Source organism: Podarcis filfolensis (genome assembly GCF_964270895.1).
Source record: "Podarcis filfolensis genome assembly, chromosome: 10".
NCBI lineage: Eukaryota > Metazoa > Chordata > Lepidosauria > Squamata > Lacertidae > Podarcis > Podarcis filfolensis.
Window position 1 is genome coordinate 26,604,621 of NC_139612.1, and position 11,687 is coordinate 26,616,307.

Below are 11,687 nucleotides of genomic sequence, written 5' to 3' on the forward strand. Positions count from 1 at the left end.
TTTATTAAAGCTACAACATTCTCTGTCATGCCTCAATTCTCCAAAGGAACACAGACCCTGGGTGAGTGCCTGGAACCCCATGGGCTTTTGCCACCGCTTGGCAGAGAGGGGGGGAGGCACCCAACTTTTGTAACAATAGAAACATAGGAAGCCACATTATACTGAGTCAGACCAGTGGGTCATTTAGCTCAGTACTGCCTACATTGACTTGCAGAGGCTCTCTGAAGGTAGGACCAGAGCTACCAGTTCTGTGCCACAAGAGCCAGAGCCACAAGTTGCAGCACACACACAGCTCTGGACTCTAGTTAGGAATCCAAGGCAGAAGCTGGAGACCATCATGTAGCAGAGATTTTCTGTCAAATAATATTTGACAAATAATATCCTCTTTGCAGCAGAACGGTGTCGGTTTTGCTCAAATATTTTCCTTGCATGGTGCAAGCAAATCAGGATGAATACTAAATAAAGAGGTTGTCCGGAGGAGCCCAGTAAGAGTTTTTGGCTATTTCATTGTCCTGAGGAAAAATATATGAATGAAAGTAACACCACCAACTTCTCTCTGGTGACCAAAAGATAATCCCAGCACACTGGCAGTCCATGCTTCTGTTTAATGCGAGAGACAGCTGCATGATGGATTCACAAAAGCATTCTCATTTTACAATAATAAGGTATTGTCATTATTTGTCTGATCAGAGTCCATAGAAGTTGTCCTTTTAATTTCTGGCATGAAAAGGAAGAGCCTCAAAGCAGTTATGTGGGGATGGATTACACTGAGTTATGGATGTTTAAACACACTTGTGAAGATCCAAGGGGTTTTGAATCAATAAATACAAATTATTTTTGAGAATTTCTTTTCACAGTCTATCTTCAATAAACAGTCATATGATTAGGGACAAAAGAAAGTTTTTCTGCATTTGCAATTCTTCTTGGAACACTTTGTCTTGTCATTCTGCTTCCCGGAACTCTCTCAAGCTCCTGTAGGTAGCTGTATATAAAAAAGTAATATTAATTAAAGGCATTTTGGTATAGTCTATGATTAACAATATCTACGATCTCATCAAATTCACAGGGTGATCCTATGCGCATTTACTTGCAACAAGTTGGAGGTGAGACAAAATGAATTGAACTTATTGCCAGATGAATGCACCTAGGTCACATGCATTGTACAGGAAATAGTGGTTTTGATGAGAAAGATAATAATAATAATAATAATAATAATAATAATAATAATAATAATAATAATAATTTATTATTTGTACCCCGCCCATCTGGCTGGGTTTCCCCAGCCACTCTGGGCGGCTTCCATAGAAACCAAAAATACACTAAAATATCACAGATTAAAAACTTCCCTGAACAGGGCTGCCTTAAGATGTCTTCTGAATGTCAGGTAGTTATTTATCGCTTTGACATCTGATGGGAGGGTGTTCCACAGGGTGGGCGCCACTACCGAGAAGGCCCTCTGCCTGGTTCCCTGTAGCTTTGCTTCTCGCAATGAGGGAACCGCCAGAAGGCCCTCGGCGCTGGACCTCAGTGTCCGGGCAGAACGATGGGGGTGGAGACGCTCCTTCAGGTATACTGGGCTGAGGCCGTTTAGGGCTTTAAAGGTCAACACCAGCACTTTGAATTGTGCTCGGAAACGTACTGGGAGCCAATGTAGGTCTTTCAAGACCGGTGTTATGTGGTCTCGGCGGCCGCCCCCAGTCACCAGTCTAGCTGCCGCATTCTGGATTAGTTGTAGTTTCCGAGTCACCTTCAAAGGTAGCCCCACGTAGAGTGCATTGCAGTAGTCCAAGCAGGAGATAACTAGAGCATGCACCACTCTGGCGAGACAGTCCGTGGGCAGGTAGGGTCTCAGCCTGCGTACCAGGTGGAGTTGGTAGACAGCTGCCCTGGACACAGAATTGACCTGTGCCTCCATGGACAGCTGTTAGTCCAAAATGACTCCCAGGCTGCACACCTAGTCCTTCAGGGGCACCGTTACCCTATTCAGGACCTGGGCCAGTTGGAAAAGGCCCTGGAATGGAGCAGGCCCTGCAGTCCTCACCCAGCCGATGGTCCGAGGCCTCACTGCAGCAGGAGTCGCTTTATAGCTGGGAAAGAGGGCCTGGGCCACGCCCCCTGGGCCAGTTGGAAAAGGCCTTGGAAGGGAGCAGGCCCTGCAGTCCTCACCCAGCCGATGGTCCCCGAATCCCCGAATCAGGGGTTTAATGCCAGCTGGAGACAGAAGTAATATTAAAAGAGGACCCACAAAGCAAGCTCTTTTAACTGTGAACCTGGCTTCACCATGTCTTAGCATTCCAATCCTTCCATATTTACACATTACATCAGATATAGGGAACCTGATCAGGCTAGTGGGCCAAATCTTTATCTTCCCTACTCCTCACAGGCCAAATTTAACAGGCAGTTGGACTCACCTGTCAATCACATGACATCACAATGTCATCAGGTGATCAAAGCATTACATGAAGCTGGCAAGGAGGTCTGTGCAGTGCTCTGAAGCACCACAGATTGGCATCCTTGAAGCCCACTATCTGCAGGGATTGACTGATGGATCAGACTCCCCATGAGAGCTCATTGCACAGCTGATCTAGCTGCATCTCTACCTGCTCCACACCTGATGTCACATAACACACCTGGTGAGGGCCAGGTGGGCATTGTGTTGGGTCTTGCGGGAGAACTTAGGAAGCAGGCCGGTCCAAATTTTCTCCACCACTGCTCTACACACTGTCTCACAGTTGCTCTGGTTGCCAACTACTTCCTCCTTCACCACTAAAAGTGAGTTAATAAAATCCGGATTTAATTTTAAAGTCTGCTGGAGTTTTTTAAAAAAGTCTTCAGTAACTGCTGGAACTTCACTGCAGAGGGAGCAGATTAATTGCTGAAAGAAGGTTGAAATGAAAATGGTGTGTGTGTGTGTGTGTGTGTGTGTGTGTGTGTGTGTGTTAAATGGAGCATCATGGAAAACAGCATGGCTGACTGGCTGGCCAGCTGTAACCCTGAATTGGAGCAGTCTATATTGCAACATTCTGTTGCAGATACCACTTACCTGACTCACATTACAATTTCAGAAGGCAGACCTGTGTGACACAGCCCTTCCCTTCAGCACCTCCTCCAGACTGTCACAGCATCAGAACACAACTCATTCCTCAAGATTCCTAAGTAGCCTAGACCTGAACTCTATCACATGAGAAAGCAAGCCTGTTTTTGTCTTCTTTTCAGCACTGAGCATGCCACACATTCTTTCCCTGAGATATAAGGTTTGCAGTGTGTTATAATCACCAAGGAGAACTCATGTCTAAACCACAAAGGTTACTGGGTAGAACAAAATGTAAGGTAAACGATGCACTTAGATCTTCTATATTTGCTGAGAAAACTATGCGCTGGATGGATCCGAAGGCTCCCTAAAGGAGCTTCCTCCAACATAAATCCTTCTGTTCCATAGAAAGAGATGAAGTTCCATTAAAAAGGGGTTCCATAGTGTCAGTGCTGCAAAGGAGGGGACGGGACAGAAATGTACAATATGAGTTTGCTTGTCCTCAAAACTTAATTGAGAGCTTATTATTCTTCCCATGTTTTGAATAAGGAACTAATACTGCAAGAACGTGACTTGGCCAAGGTGAGTTAGCAATTTACTCAGCTGCCTATCATGTTCAGATCCAATTCTCCAAGGTTGCATTCAGATGAGCGGTTCATTGCATTAGTTTCACTACTTAAAATGTCCTGATTTTTAACACTCCTCTTACACTGGAATAACTGTTGCATTATAGAGCTTTGGCTTTTTCAATTGACATACTACCATGCCATGCTAAATTTTAAATGGTGGTCGCATGATTGTGAAAACCATGGGGAAATGACAATGTAAAACTCTCATTATTCTCTGAGTTAAGAAGGTTGCATTTTTTTCCTGGGGAAAAATTATCATGGAAATGAATGCTAAGCTTCCACCAGATTCCATTAGATTTCCAGAATTGGCCCTTACATTGTATGAAAGATTACATAAAGCATGAAAGTGAACTGTTAGTGAAATGCTAGGAACTTTGCCATGTAAAAATCTTGCCACAAGCCCATTTGTTCAGAGCACATATCTTTTCCCAGGGCTTTCTTATAATATATAGAACTAGTAATTGCCAACTTTCTAGATATAACGTAACCTCCTGTGTCTTGTTGTGATCTTCCCACAGTTTCTACAATTGTTGATCACTTCCATCCTATACATCAGAACTAAGTCCCACTCAGATTAATTGAGCTTGCTCCCAAGTGTGCATGATCGCAAGCCTCATTGTATTCCCCCCCCAATATATTCTGCACATTTATTGAAAAAAGAGAGAGATGCCAACAAAATATGTTAACACTTCATTCAGAATGTGTTATGTTAGTATGATTACCACAAGTTTATCAGACAAGAGGCCAGATTTTGAATTCTCCCACAATGAACAACGAAGTGTACTTAGCACTTCATATAACTCTTTGTAGTTCCAAGCACTTACAAATGTGAATGGCTTATGGCTTACAACACCTATGTACTTGGAAGGGTGCTCATCTTGCAGTTCTTATTTTGGAATGGGAAAAGGTCATGGATGCTTGCTTATTAGACATTTGCCCTAAATGCATGCAGTTTTTAGTGCGTGCCAACACACTGTGTATTAGCTGGAGTATTTGGCATGCAAAGATCAGATGATGATCAGATAATGTAGCAGGGACATACTGGAAGCAGTCTGTAACCAGGAACATAGCTGTCAACTTTTCTCTTTTCTTGCGAGGAATCCTATTCAGAATAAGGGAATTTCCCTTTAAAAAAGGGAAACGTTGACAACTATGACCAGGAACCACAGACAGTGCCAAAATTGGGGCATCGCCATAAACACCCACACCCAACAAATAATTCATCCTCCCTCATTGATGGACTCATGTGATTGCTTGAAGAAAAGGCCCTTTTCACATAACAGCGATAACAAAACCATAAGCTAAAAATTAAAATGACCCTGCAATCCTAAGCATGCTTACTTGAAGTTTAACTCAAAACCAATAGACCTTATTTCAGAGAAGATATGCTTGGTAACAGAGCATTAGAGTGAAATATGTCATTACACAAATCTAATGCGATACAAAACTCCTCATGGTAGCTGGTGCCCAATGGGATTGGTAGGGTGGAGGGCAGGGAGACCAAGGTCACATCTACATCATACACCACAGAGCAACAGTCCCCAACACCCTTAACAAACTACACTTTGGGGGAAGCCATGGGCTTATATGATGGGGGTGGATGTGGCCTAGCAGTAGGTGGAGGCAGAGCCAAGGACAGGTAGAGCAAACTAATTGCAGTTTTGTTGCCATTCTCTTCTCTTCTGTCCCCCCCCCCCAAGGCAACAATGAAATGAAGCTGACCATCAATCTCCTAATTGTTCATACCAGAAATTAAAGCCTGACTTGAAGTCTGTATAGGGGTCAGAGGAGTGCCACCTGTTGTATTCTGGTCTACTGGTTTTCCTTCTGGTTTCCTCTGAGCTTCATGTATTGCCCAGAGCTAAGCAATGGTGATGATCGCCGAATAATTGATGCTTTTGAATTATGGTGCTGGAGGAGATTCATGGAGAGTCCCATGGACTGCAAGAAGATCAAACCTATCCATTCTGAAGGAAATCAGCCCTGAGTGCTCACTGGAAGGACAGATCGTGAAGCTGAGGCTCCAATACTTTGGCCACCTCAAGAGAAGAGAAGACTCCCTGGAAAAGACCTTGATGTTGGGAAAGATGGAGGGCACAAGGAGAAGGGGACGACAGAGGACGAGATGGTTGGACAGTGTTCTTGAAGCTACCAGCATGAGTTTGACCAAACTGCGGGAGGCAGTGGAAGACAGGAGTGCCTGGCGTGCTCTGGTCCATGGGGTCACGAAGAGTCGGACACGACTAAACAACTAAACAACAGCAAAGCAGTGGTGCCTGTGTGAGATGTTCCAGTTTGGGGGTCTTCTGAAGATTTGCATTTGATTTGATGCTGTGTTGGCGCAGATCACTTTGCTCATGGTTGTTCAGAAGATAGATTGATAGATAGAAACTATTTGCCTTAGCCACCAGCCATAGCAATACGATAAAATATGCTGGGGTTAGAGCTAAATAGTTAGCTGTACAAAATACATTCTGGAGGTTTACATTAGTACAAATGACAGAATTGGTACATGACTCTTTAGTGACAGATAAAGCATGTGAGCCAATAGTCTTTCTTTTGTTTTAAAAGAAAAAAGCAGAGGAATGTTAGAAAGTTAATCAAATAATAGATCTTATTCTAATTGCCCCTTTGCAGTTTCTGCTGTCACCTGGTTATCTTGATCTGCCAGAAGAAAAGACATAGTAGCAATGCTTCAGTGACCTGGTATGGATAGTAGTAGAGGGGTAATAGCCTCACACCTCAAATCTTTATAAAGAGTACAATATAGCAGTACATGAGCTACTGATTCAGTACTGCCATCACCACACAGCAACAAGTGATTTTCCATGCTCATGATTATTCAGAAGCCTTGGAGCAACCCCCACCCCAGTTGAATCAAATAAGTAAAATCAGATAAGGGGTATAAGAATGTTAAAGTCATGTGTGCTGCACAGGATTCTACACAACAAGCAGTCCACCTATCAAAATAATATATCCTCTGTACCTGATGGACATTGGGATGGGGTGATACAAGATCTCTTAAGGAAGGGAGCCCACTTCCAACAAAACATATGGATGGAATGTTGAAGGCTGTGCAAACACGAACATGTGAGGTCATTTTCATTCCTCCTGTCCTTTTGGCTTTAAAAAGCTATGATTGTATCACTGTAAGTTCAGTCCTACAAGGGGTTAAGTGTTCCCTAGGCCATCCAGTCAACTGCATAAGCATGTGTTAAGCATCTGTGTTCAATACTGAGTGGAACACCTGAAGTCAATTTGGGAAGCTCTTCCAAGGCAAATGTTTCATGTAGACCATGATCCTGGAACCAGATTGAAATGGAAATGAACAGCGAGATTGGGGAGTAAGTGGGCTTTCGGACTGTAGCAGTTGGCATCCAGCTTGGCTTTAGGCATCTGCATATCAATTATACCTTTCGGCATTTAGCCCACTATACACAATTAGCCTTAAACTGAAGCACATGCCTCATTTGCCGGACAGGTTGAGAGCTCTTATTATTTTCCATTTGGAAGTCCCCTGTGAGCGATGATATTGTGGGCTTCTGGCCAAGTGACCACATCAACCTCCCCTCTCCAGAAACTCATGCCAATGGACTGTATGTCATACTTAATCAGGCTGGCTGGGTCTCATTTTAGCTACATTAACTGTCATCCTGTTATAGGATTATTGATCCGGATGACTATTTCCCCATTATTTCGATGAATGAAATAAAGGGAAAGGTGTGAGGCAGCATGATTAATTGCAGGTTAGGGGGTTTATCCTTTGTGTGCACAATCAGGATTAAACAAATCCTGCCCTTTGAAACAAAAAGCAGTATTGTGATTTCACTCCAGGCTTTCCCCACCCAGCCCCCATGCAATTATTTCCATCTGTCCCTTCAGCACAATTAATCTCATATTTAGTGTATTCAGTAACAGGATCTTTGATTTTAGTTTAAAGCTGGCCACCCCATGGTAATTACTCTGCAAAGCACATTTTCACCTGATTACGAATGATTGATGACTTACTGTACCTTCAAACAGAAGATTATGACACGTTTGCAAGAAATAAGTACCAATTGTGCTCGTGGTTGGCTTATCCTATGCATCGAAGAGAACAAATCCCTTTTTTCTTGAGGCTCTGCAGCAGTTCACCGAAAGTGCAGTCCACCAAACTGTGCTGCTGTATAGCTTTGACTCATTTCAGTGGGGATTGAGCTGGAATACCTTATAAGCAGTTCATTTGGAAAGGAATAGAGTAGTGTGCTGGTGGGTGACTGTTACCTGGAAGCATACCAGATGGATTCATGCCATGCGGAGGATGTGATCGTAAGTGCAGCATGTGTTGCACGATCCACTGGGAATTTCTCATGACCATAGTCCAGGCTGGGGGGTTGAAGTCCAGCAATATCCAGAGGGCACCTGGTTGACTATCCCTGCAATAGAAATGAAAAAAATTATTGATTGGTGTGTATTTTATTTAGTGAGGATATAAGATGTTTTAAAATCCATGCTTAGAAAATGAAACTGGCAAGTACCTAGACAGTTCATGTTTTGAGTTTTGTATTCATCCCTTCTTTTTAATCTAGTATGCTTTTCAAACTACAGTGGTACCTCAGGTTACATACGCTTCAGGTTACATACGCTTCAGGTTACAGACTCCGCTAACCCAGAAATAGTGCTTCAGGTTAAGAACTTTGCTTCAGGATGAGAACAGAAATCATGCTCCAGTGGTGCAGCAGCAGCGGGAGGCCCCATTAGCTAAAGTGGTGCTTCAGGTTAAGAACAGTTTCAGGTTAAGAACGGACCTCCGGAACTAATTAAGTACTTAACCCGAGGTACCACTGTATATTCCAAAGAAACACTGAGATTCCTCAGATGCTTATTAGAGGATATGTGTCCCAAATAATATTGGAGACATTTCCATGGAAGACAGCTGGTCCACAACATTGGTCATTTACCACAACATTGGTCATTTACCTTTTTACAGTCAATGAACAAGGGAGCATTGGGTGGTATATTTTAGAAATAGTTAATTTAGTGTGATAGTGGGGACCAATAGTCCTAGCTAGCTGCATAATAATGCAGGAGGTCCTCAGTAAACAAATGAGATGGAAAAGGTTCCTTCAAGGTGCAAAGTCTAAAAACAATACAGTTTTGCGACATTTGCCTTCCATACCTGACGGTTTGCCATTTTCATCAGCAACTCAGTATCCAATAAAAGTACATAGCTCATTCCCTGAGACAGGGTGCCTCTGAGAATTGTATGTTACAATTAGGTCCTGTTTGTAGGTTTCCCACAGGTCTGCTCACCTTCAAAGCTGGCTGGACTAGACTTCAGGTGCCTGCTTGGCCACTGTGAGAACAGGATGCTCTTTGATTAGATGGGCCTTTGGCCTGATCCTGCAGGCCCTTCTTAATGTTCCTATATTCTTCTGCTTATTTGCTCTACATCTTCTGAATTCAGATTCAAAAAATTGTTTAATTAAAGACAAACTTTAAACAGCAAATTTTAAAGTTCCATCAATAAATTACCACAAGCCTCTAACACCAACTCTCACCGAACCTTTCCAATATGCTCTACCGTAATTATTATTCCTGCTACTGTTAGGGTGTAAAATAAAGTCTATATGCAGAATTGCAAGCACCATACGTTCGGCGTATTAGGTGACTGGGTGTATAAGACAACCCCCCAACTTTTGCTGTTAAATTATAGAGTTTGGCCGCCCACCAAGCACCACCAGAGGCAGAGCACACACCCCTCCCACTGCCTCTGTCGTTGCAGCAGCAGCAGCTCCCAAGGCGAGGCATTTGGTGGGTGGAACGAAACCAAAACCCGCCACCCGGAGGGAGGGAGGCCCGGCCTGGCTCCCTCCGTCCCTCTGGGAAAAGGCCAAGAGCGGCCGCCTTGCCCTCCACTGCCCTCACCTGTGGGGATGCCCAGCTCCTTGGAGTCCCAGCCAAAGCCCCACACCACCTTGCCGCGGCAGGCTCTTCATGCCGCCTGCGAGCTGAGCGAAACCCTGCGCGGCTATGACGGAGGCCGGATCTGGCTCCCACAATGGCAGCAGCAGGCGGGCGGGCAGGTGGGTGAGCACTGTGCTCGGAAGGACTTTCCGCGGTGAGGAGGGAGTGGCGGCCAATGAACACGCGCTATCCCTGTATGGAAGAGGCAGGCCTCACGCTGCATCACAGGAGGCTGTGTCCCCTTCTGTGGGAAGGGAGGAGGAGTGATGGCAGAAGGAGCACCTCTGCTCACTGGCTCCCTGTCCTCCTTCCCAACAGGTGGCTCCGTGTATACCCGGCATATAAGATGACCCCCGACTTTTGGGGTGATTTTCCTGGGTTAAAAAGTTGTCTTATACGCTGGAACATATGGTACTGGAATATGAGCAATAGTTTGTTGGGTCGTACTGTTAGTTTCTGTGAAGATCTTTCCCCAAAATGTCTCTACCAGAGAATGTGACCACCACAGGTGGTCACACTCTCGTGCTATTGTGCTGGAAAAAGCTGTACAAAAAAATAATAATCAACAAGCAGCTTATTCCATAAATGTTGTGGCCAACACAAACCGAGCTATGCCAAACCAAGTAGAGAATATGTTTTATATTCTCCTCTTCCCCCCTGTTTCAGCAGAAGGCAATGAAGTAATGCATGACCAACCCATCACCCTTTCTGTGACCCAATTGCTTCTATAAAGAGCATGACTTGCTAAAGACAGATGACACCACGTCACCCAGCCTTGTCTCATTAGCATGCATATGAAATTTGACAGCTTTTCTTTCCCAAGCAAAACTGAATTTGGGGTTGAGAGTATGCAGGCAAGAGTTTGTACGGTTTAGTCATCAAATCTGAGTCATATAATACATTCATTTGTTAGAGTATTCCTTACAGTTAAATATGTGAAAGCCAAAAAGGATCGCATTAGAGAATTCTGTTGATTTCCTGGACAATGCGAGTGATTACATTCTTTTTTTGTACTTAACGAAACCGCAATATTCAAGCATATCTTTTTCCTTCAGGGTTGCCAGACATCTGAACTGCAGTTCTTACTGATGGGAGTTGGCATCTCGCAACATCTGGAGGGCCACAGATTCCCTACCCCATTTTAGAATATGATTGTATCAGTGGTTGGAATATAAAGTAAAATTAACTTTTGTCTAGATACAACAGGCGCCCGGTGTCTGCACTTTCCGGAAACAATTGAAGATTTTTTTTGTTCTGACAGGCTTTCCCAGCTGGATAAATGGGCCTTAGACACTCATGGCAATTTTGTGTGGCTTTAGCTTTGTTTTAAATGTATTTGCTGTTTCGTGTTTTTAACATAGCTGTCAACGTTTCCCTTTTTTAAAGGCAAATTCCCTTATTCTGAGTAGGATTCCTCGCAAGAAAAGGGAAAAGTTGACAGCTATGGTTTTTAACGTTTTAAAATTGTCTTTATTGTACCTTGCCAGGAAATGGTTATCTACAAGGTGATTAATATAGTGATAACGATGAGGATAATCACCATCACATCTAGGAAAGCAGAACTTCCTGAAGAGGACATTCAGGTGAGAAAGATGTATCGATGAGGGCCCCAAACCAATCTGAGTTTGGCCCTGATCTGGCACTTTGGAGAAACCCTGATGGGACACAGAGTGATCCAGGGGTGACTCAATCCAGGTCCTAAATGGACTCGGGGTTTTTGCATAGCTCCTCACAGGGCAATCTCCAGAAAGCAGTCTCCTTCTTCAACTTCTGGCTGAATGATGTAAGGAACTGCAGACAAGGGAAAACACACACACACACCACATAAAGACATACAAATTCACAGTGCTCTTTTCCTAGAAAAAGAATTCACCATGAATGCCTTCCTCATTCTCTTAGAATGGCAATGGTGCCCACCAGAGAGGTGCCAGAACTGAGTTCTGGTGAGCTTCAACTGGAAAAAAAAGCCCTGCAAGTACAGCATTGAGCAGACCTTTGCACAACAAGCTTTTGATGGCCATCTTTTGACCGTTCCATTTTTCTATTCTAATCCCCCCTCATCGCACCCACCCACCTGTTTT

At 43.9% G+C, this 11,687-nt stretch overlaps 1 long non-coding RNA gene across 1 annotated transcript; it reads right to left on the reverse strand.

The window, feature by feature from the left end:
- Nucleotides 1–590: 590 nt before the first annotated feature.
- LOC310744016 lies at nt 591–11,375 on the reverse strand. The gene is made up of 3 exons (XR_014539346.1): nt 11,153–11,375; nt 7,924–8,075; nt 591–982 (listed from the first exon to the last, which is right to left on the reverse strand). It is a non-coding gene; the product is annotated as an uncharacterized lncRNA (long non-coding RNA).
- Between the last annotated feature and the right edge of the window lie 312 nt (nt 11,376–11,687).